General features: G+C 45.1%; 1 pseudogene; it reads left to right on the top strand.

The window, feature by feature from the left end:
- Positions 1 to 998: 998 nt before the first annotated feature.
- Positions 999 to 1,116, top strand: LOC124597539 (annotated as a pseudogene).
- The last annotated feature ends 6,452 nt before the right edge of the window (positions 1,117 to 7,568 follow it).

The raw sequence follows: 7,568 nt of genomic DNA, 5'->3' as shown, positions 1-7,568 counted from the left end.
GATGCTCTATGGCGGGTGCTTTCGTAACCGAGGGAGCCGAAGTGTTTGCTGTTTGAAGAGACACCGTGTCGACGATGTATACGAAATACAAGGAAAGTAGAACAACATCTCCTGGTAAATCACAATTCGGACGAAAAAGTGTTCTGAGTGATTTTGATGGACTGTCATTGAAGAGGAATGTGACAAAAAATAAGATTACTCCAGCAGCTATAGTCACTGCAGAACTGCATTCCACTCTCGCGGACCCCGATTTTATCAAACGAAGGAGCTACACTAGTAGGAAATTGCAGGGAGAGTTGGAATTCCAAAATCGCTCATCAGTGTTGCAGATGCCCGTAGCAGGAAAAGTTGGTGTCTAAGCCATAAAACCTGGACAATTGTGCTATGGAAGAATGTCATTTGGCGATGAGTCTTCTTTCACATTTTTTCCAACTGTTACGTTCGAAGAGTGAAACATGGCGGGGTTCGGTGACGATTTGGGCATCCATCTTCGGTGTTCCACGGGCATCATTGATATTCTGCAAGGTAACATTACCGCCAAGCATTATGTGGCCATTTAGGCTCATCAGGTCCATCCCACGGCACAATATAGTTCACCAATGGTGACGCTCTGCTCCCAGACGCAGCGCCCCCTGTTCACGCGACTCACCTTGTCCAGGACTGGTTTTATGAGCATCACGAAGATTTGTCGCCTCTTCTATAGCCATCATAGTCACCAAGTCGCCGTCACCGATACCTGAAGTTGCCACTATTTTGCAGTAAATATGGTACAAGATTATCTTGAAAACGATGTAGGGCCCGTACTGACGCATTCCGAGATGGCTGGAAGCTCTTTCAAATGACAACGATATTCCTACACAGTTTTAGGCTAGGTAACGTGTCGTGTTTCCAATTTTTTTCCCACCTCCTGTATATCACAGTTTGCTGCTGCTCATTACAATTTAAGAACACGAAGAGTTGAAAGTAACGAAATTTTATTTGTTGTGTGTGTAGCAAGAGGCAACGGCCTTGCCGCAGTGGAAACACCGGTTCCCGTGAGATCACCGAAGTTAAGCGCTGTTGGGCGTGGCCGGCACGTGGATGGGTGACCATCCGGGCCGCCATGCGCTGTTGCCATTTTTCGGGGTGCACTCAGCCTCGTGATGCCAATTGAGGAGCTACTCGACCTAATAGTAGCGGCTTCGGTCAAGAATACCATCATAACGACCGGGAGAGCGGTGTGCTGACCCCACGCCTCTCGTATCCACATCCTCCACTGAGGATGACACGGCGGTCGGATGGTCCCGGTAGGCCACTCGTGGCCTGAAGTCGGAGTGTGTGTAGGTAGACAACATGATTAAATTTCTACGAGATGTGGGAGCTAGTCGAACTGAACTTGGATATGACAAACATATCCTATCTGCTTCAATTGGCTGGTTAGTGAGTGGTATCTGAGCGAAGTGTGGCCGATACAGACTGCAAAGTGAAAAGTAAGACGTTACTACAGCAAGCAGGCTCAACCGGATGTAGGTGGCATTAGTTAGAATAAGATGAAGAGTCTTGCACAGGAAGAGCTGTCTCAGTCGGCGGACTTAAGACCAAAGTAACGAAAACAACAGCAAAAAACGCACAATGACGTCACATACGTATCTGGAAACTTAGAGAAAATTAATTGCCTGAAGTATTTTATCACATGATAGTTAAAATTTTTGTGACCGGCTCTTAAGGATAGACTACATGAACTTAAACTGGTATCAGAATTTTGTTCAGTGGAAATTTGCATTTTATGTAACTTAAAATGCTACAGAAAGACACGCCGGAGATCTGCAGCCGTGATAAGTTGAGAGCAGTTTTTGTGTCAGTGGTAAATGGTTCGCTAGAAATGAACTGTTCAACAATTTTATATTGGCTCGTTACTTTGTGAGCCATTTTGGTATTGTGTCGATGGCGATTGGTCGCTTCTGACTGTATCTGCACGTTATCGTCGGCCAACGAACGTTGCAGAGTCCGGTAGGTGAGGGTGGTGCTGCGAAGACGTTACGACCCCATATCAGCGTCGGGAGGCATCTCTTTCAGTCGTCATCGGGGGTGAGAAACATGAGTGTGACCCACTGACCACAGAGAGCTATTCTGCCCGTCGGTGCTGCAGTGGGATCATATGTCTACAAACTGTGTGGTGCTGACTTTTGTTGGAGCTGCCGTAAGTCTGTCACATGTGTTGATCAAGTTCTGCAGAGTAGTACGTTGAGAGTGTTACAGTATTGATCCGTGTCTCCCTCATCATTTGGTGACTGATGAGATATCAGTGTGGTCCACTGGAGCAACTCAAGCTCCGACTGGTCCATGGCGTACCCGGTGCTGTGTACAGCGTTTTGATGCCACTTACAATCTGCAGTATGTTGACCGTATAAGTTGGCTACAGGTTCTGCGAACTCTTCGAGAAGCCATCCCGCTATAATCATAAAGGTAGACCTCGCATGTTACAGGCATTGGCGTGTAATATTGTATTTAAGGTTTAATTCTTTGCCGATCTATTGTTTTAAATTTATTCTTTTTCTGTTCACTTTTTAAGGGACGTGTTTTTTAATCATCATATTGCCGTGAATTTTCTTTCAAATAATTAGCAGGAATTACATTTCTCGAGTCGTGTGCTCGGCTATCAGTTAATTTTACTAATTTATGGTAAACATCCATAAATATGTAATACGGTAGGCGAAAAATGATTTTATTGATCACAAGGTATACATGATATGTTTCGTAACTATTTCCGTCCTCATAAATCCAAATGCTAAAGTAGCACAAGGACAAAAGCATTACAAGTTGTGTTACGCACACAGCTGGTAATGCTTCTGTCCGTTGCTGCCTTGGCATTTGGATGTCTGAAAGTGGAAATAACTTCGAAACGCTCCGTTGCATACTTCGTGCTCAATAAAATGGATTTTTCACCTGCTGTATGACTTTTTATGCGACCTACCTAGCTTGACTACAGATCTACGTATAGTTACTGCAATAGTCATTAGCTTTCCACGTGGCTTTGTACCACAGCTTGATATATGATAAATACCTTTGATATTTTTGCTAGCGAAGTATTGTAAGGCCATTGACTTTTAAGCTACTTGTTTCGCTGTTTGAAACTGTTCAGTGTGCTTAGATAGAAGTTACGTTTTACTAATTTCATTCTAAATGCCATTAACATTTCTACTACTGAACTAGAATGGTTGTAACGTTCTAATGTTTTAGGCTGTTGTTCTGATCGTCAGTCACATTATGATTAGAGCCGTTACATAAAAAGGAATCACTTTTTTGTTTGGATAATTACTTTCTGTCTTCAGAATGAGATTTTCACTCTGCAGCGGAGTGTGCGCTGATATGAAACTTCCTGGCAGACTAAAACTGTGTGCCCGACCGAGACTCGAACTCGGGACCTTTGCCTTTCGCGGGCAAGTGCTCTACCAACTGAGCTACCGAAGCACGACTCACGCCCGGAACTCACAGCTTTACTTCTGCCAGTACCTCGTCTCCTACCTTCCAAACTATACAGAAGGCAAAGGTCCCGAGTTTGAGTCTCGGTCGGGCACACAGTTTTAGTCTGCCAGGAAGTCTCATATCAGCGCACACTCAGCTGCAGAGTGAAAATCTCATTCTGGAAACTTCCCCCAGGCTGTGGCTAAGCCATGTCTCGGCAATGTCCTTTCTTTCAGGAGTGCTAGTTCTGCAAGGTTCGCAGGAGAGCTTCTGTAAAGTTTGGAAGGTAGGAGACGAGGTACTGGCAGAAGTAAAGCTGTGAGTAGCGGGCGTGAGTCGTGCTTCGGTAGCTCAGTTGGTAGAGCACTTGCCCGCGAAAGGCAAAGGTCACGAGTTCGAGTCTCGGTCGGGCACACAGTTTTAGTCCGCCAGGAAGTTTCACTTTCTGTCTTGTCCATAAATTTAGTGCCAGTACGCATTTGATCCGTGTTCACTTGCTTCACTAAGTTGTGTTTTTGACCCTTATAGTTTATAATCTTTTCCGTTTTACTTCTATTATTTAACAGTTGTGCACACGAGCAGAGGTGGAGACTCAGCTGGCATTGGAACTGCGATGATGAAACTGTTAAAACTAACGTTAGCTAGAATTCCGACTAAACGCCTGTTAAGCTTATTGTTGCAAGTTTTTAAGACAGCTTGGTGAAGTTGGTTCAGTCTGTGTAAATGATAAAATATTTAACTGCTTTGCCATCATGAAGTTTTTATTTGTAAATTAAAATTTGAAATAAAGGTCAGATAGGTTTGATTTAATTCAGAAGCCTCACCAACAGTTTCAGTTCGGCTACCATTACTAAGGTACGCTGCGCCCTAAAGGCTTCAGTATAAAATTTTTGAGCTATTAGCAACAATTTCTAGTGACCCATTTACGTTGACTAAGAACATTTGTGAGATATGCATGTCATCTTGGTCATCACAGAGTTGTTAACTTCTTACTTTCATAGATCGTACGCACGTATCTGAGAACAACAAATGTTGACCAGCGATCTTTGGTTGCGTTGTTACATCTCTGCATGAGGGCGCTGAGAGAGAGAGAGAGAGAGAGAGAGAGAGAGAGAGAGATAGAGAGAGAGAGGGAGAGAGAGAGACAGCTGTAAATTTTTATTTGGAAGTTAATTGCTAAATACTGAATACAGATATGCTGGAAATGATTGGATAAGATGATGAGAGTATTTATGGATTTTGAAAAGAATTTTTGAAGAGTTGTGATTCAAGGCAAATCCGCAGCGGTGCATACTTCCGCGTAGTTAGCATCCTGTTCTAAAATTAACTGTCGTACCGAAATTTAGTTGAAACACATTTCATGGATTTCTTACAGCCAGGGAAGTTAGTTCTCCTCCCCAACATACACATTTTTTGGAGGCTCAAATGGTTCAGATGGCTCTGAGCACTATGGAACTTAACGTCTGAGGTCATCAGTCCCCTAGAACTTAGAACTACTTAAACCTAACTAACCTAAGGACATCACGCACATGCATGCCCAAGGCAGGATTCGAACCTGCGACCGTAGCGGTCTCGCAGTTCCCGACTGAGGTGCCTAGAACCGCTCGATCACTCCGGCCGGCATTTTTTGGAGGAATAGAGATCATTTTGGGTTGGTTAATCTTTATGTACGTGGACTAAAATAATTTGGATAATTTATTTAGACAAAATTTAGTAGCATATCTGATGTGTGTTCGCCGGCCGGGATGGTCGAGCGGTTCTAGGCACTACAGTCTGGAACCACGCGACCGCTACGGTCGCAGGTTCGAATCCTGCCTCCGGCATGGATGTGTGTGATGCCCTTAGGTTAGTTAGGTTTAAGTATTTCTAAGTTCTAGGTGACTGATGACCTCAGAAGTTAGGTCCTCAGAGCCATTTGAACCATTTTGATGTGTGTTCCTCACTGGTTTATTTTGGAATATTATTGAGATGCTGAAAAGTGTTCATTTGACGCCGAGCAACACACCACCGCGCAACACAGGGCTTAGGTAATCATATTTTTTAGAGATTAGTTTTATGTTCATACACTCCACAAACAAATAAAGAGTTTTTGGAGGGAAAATTACAGTTGACAGAAGAAGTAATGTTACTTTTAGATTTTTTGTATCTCGGACACGACAATCCAGGCAACAATTTGGCAGCCAGTTTATCTTTTTCGTAAGGAAGAGCAGAGACTCCGTTAGGAGCCTTTCGATATCTGGCAGAGAGGCCGAGGCTTAACGCTTACGACCAGCGCAACGGGGCCCCCCGTTACATCAGCGCCGGCGACGTTGGCTGAAGTACCTGCGCGGACGGTGCTAGCGTCGGAGGGCTGTGTTCCCCAACACAGCGGAGTAACGGCCGGCCTTTGTAGCCGCGGCGTCTCGGCGCGGCGGCGAGGCGGCTTCGCCTGGCGACGCGGTGCATTAAGAGAGCCGCCACCCTGGAGCGTGGCCGGGTATTTTTCAGGGCCGAGTCCCTGATAAGGACTGTGAAATACGAGGCGCCGTTGCGCCTCTATCTTACTGGCGGTGCCGCGCCGAAACCAGAGTCCCGCGCATAATGGTGTCTACCGTAACGGCTGCTCTCGGTGCCGGTGGTGGGGGCTGCCGAGTGTGGGTCGACTCGAGCTGAGCAGCGCTCCGGCTGGCCGCCTCGTAACTCCCAGTTTATCGGCGGACCTCGGAGGGCGGCAGCGGCTGAATAAAAGGGCCGGCCACAGACTCGGCAACGCCAGGGAAACGGCCCAAGGTCCTCCGCCAGCTCCGGGCCAAGAATAACCGACGCCCGTCCAGTAGTCACAATGCAGTGATGTCTCTGCCGCGGCGGATGTCTTCTAGACGGGAAGCGACGCCTGTAATCGAAATGGCTTTCCCCCAGCTCTCTATTTCCTTGCGCCGCTCCCTCACTTTGTGCGAGGGTCAAGTCGAAGCTAATGCCTGTATTTCGTTTTCGAAAACCATCTGTACAGGGTGTGTCATAACTAATGACGTAAATGCCAGGAGTTGAAATTACACGCAAACGAACCATTTCCGAGATAATTGAGACTTTTTGACACTTCTGTGAATTGCATAAATATTTGTGCATTCCACATATTTCTGCACAAGAACATCAGTGAAATATTTTTTTAAAAATTGGTAGGGAGTTTCGAGGTTATCACTGGCTCAGAGTAGCAGTTGTACCATTCGATAAAAGGGAAATACTTAAGTGAGTCCTCTTTTCCTCCACCGTGTATCTTTTTCAGGTGTTAATTGTCCAAAATTATGATGCCACTCTACATCAACAACGTCCACCACATCAGTTTCAGGCACATCTATTTCAGTATGGTCTTGTTCATAGTCATCACTATTTTGTGCTCCGATGATAAGGGACTCTCCAGAACCTGTAACAAAAAATGCTGTTACAGTAAAAAACTCATAAAAAATGTACATCTCAGTGGTGGCCCGGATGAAAAAGCCGCTAAATTCATTTTATGTCGATTTTGAGGTGAGCTCATGGCCTTATAGATTTTCTCAGTCCTACAAGATGGAAAATGTTTCAGGTTGCAAAACCGGGTATAAACCGTCGAAAATGGCTGTCGAATATCGTGTTCAGATTCAAAAGCAGCTACCTGCATGTTGTCTTCGGGTGTAAAGCCCGCGAAATGCCCAATAGACGTGGCTATCACCCTGCCATGTCCGGATGCAAAGCACGTGAACAGACATCAGACTTACCAATCTGGACATTCAAAGCTACCTTTCAGTATGTTACGATTAGAATGGATACTTTTCTCGTTTAGCTTTAGGTTCGCTGTGGTGTAACGGATTCGTACGCAATAATAACATTTTCGCTGCCAATACATTGGCGTCAGGGTGGGACGAATAATTCGTGGTTATCTCAGTGTTACTTATCATGCAGTTATCGGGCTTCGCGTCTAGGCTACTCAGCTTACAACGCACCGCATGATATGCAACGTCTAATATTACCTCCATCATTGTCCTCTTGTTCAAAATTTTCGCCAGGATCCTCAAACAAATAGTCAGTTTCAGATGAGTTAATGAGGTCTATAACTAATTCCTCTGTAAGTGGCCTTTGTCTCTCTTGGACTCGAGGCATTGTGAAATTAC

This window comes from Schistocerca americana, chromosome 2 (genome assembly GCF_021461395.2).
Source record: "Schistocerca americana isolate TAMUIC-IGC-003095 chromosome 2, iqSchAmer2.1, whole genome shotgun sequence".
Classification (NCBI taxonomy): Eukaryota; Metazoa; Arthropoda; class Insecta; order Orthoptera; family Acrididae; genus Schistocerca; species Schistocerca americana.
The sequence above is the reverse complement of the archived record's forward strand: the minus strand, read 5'-3'. Positions and strand labels throughout refer to the sequence as shown.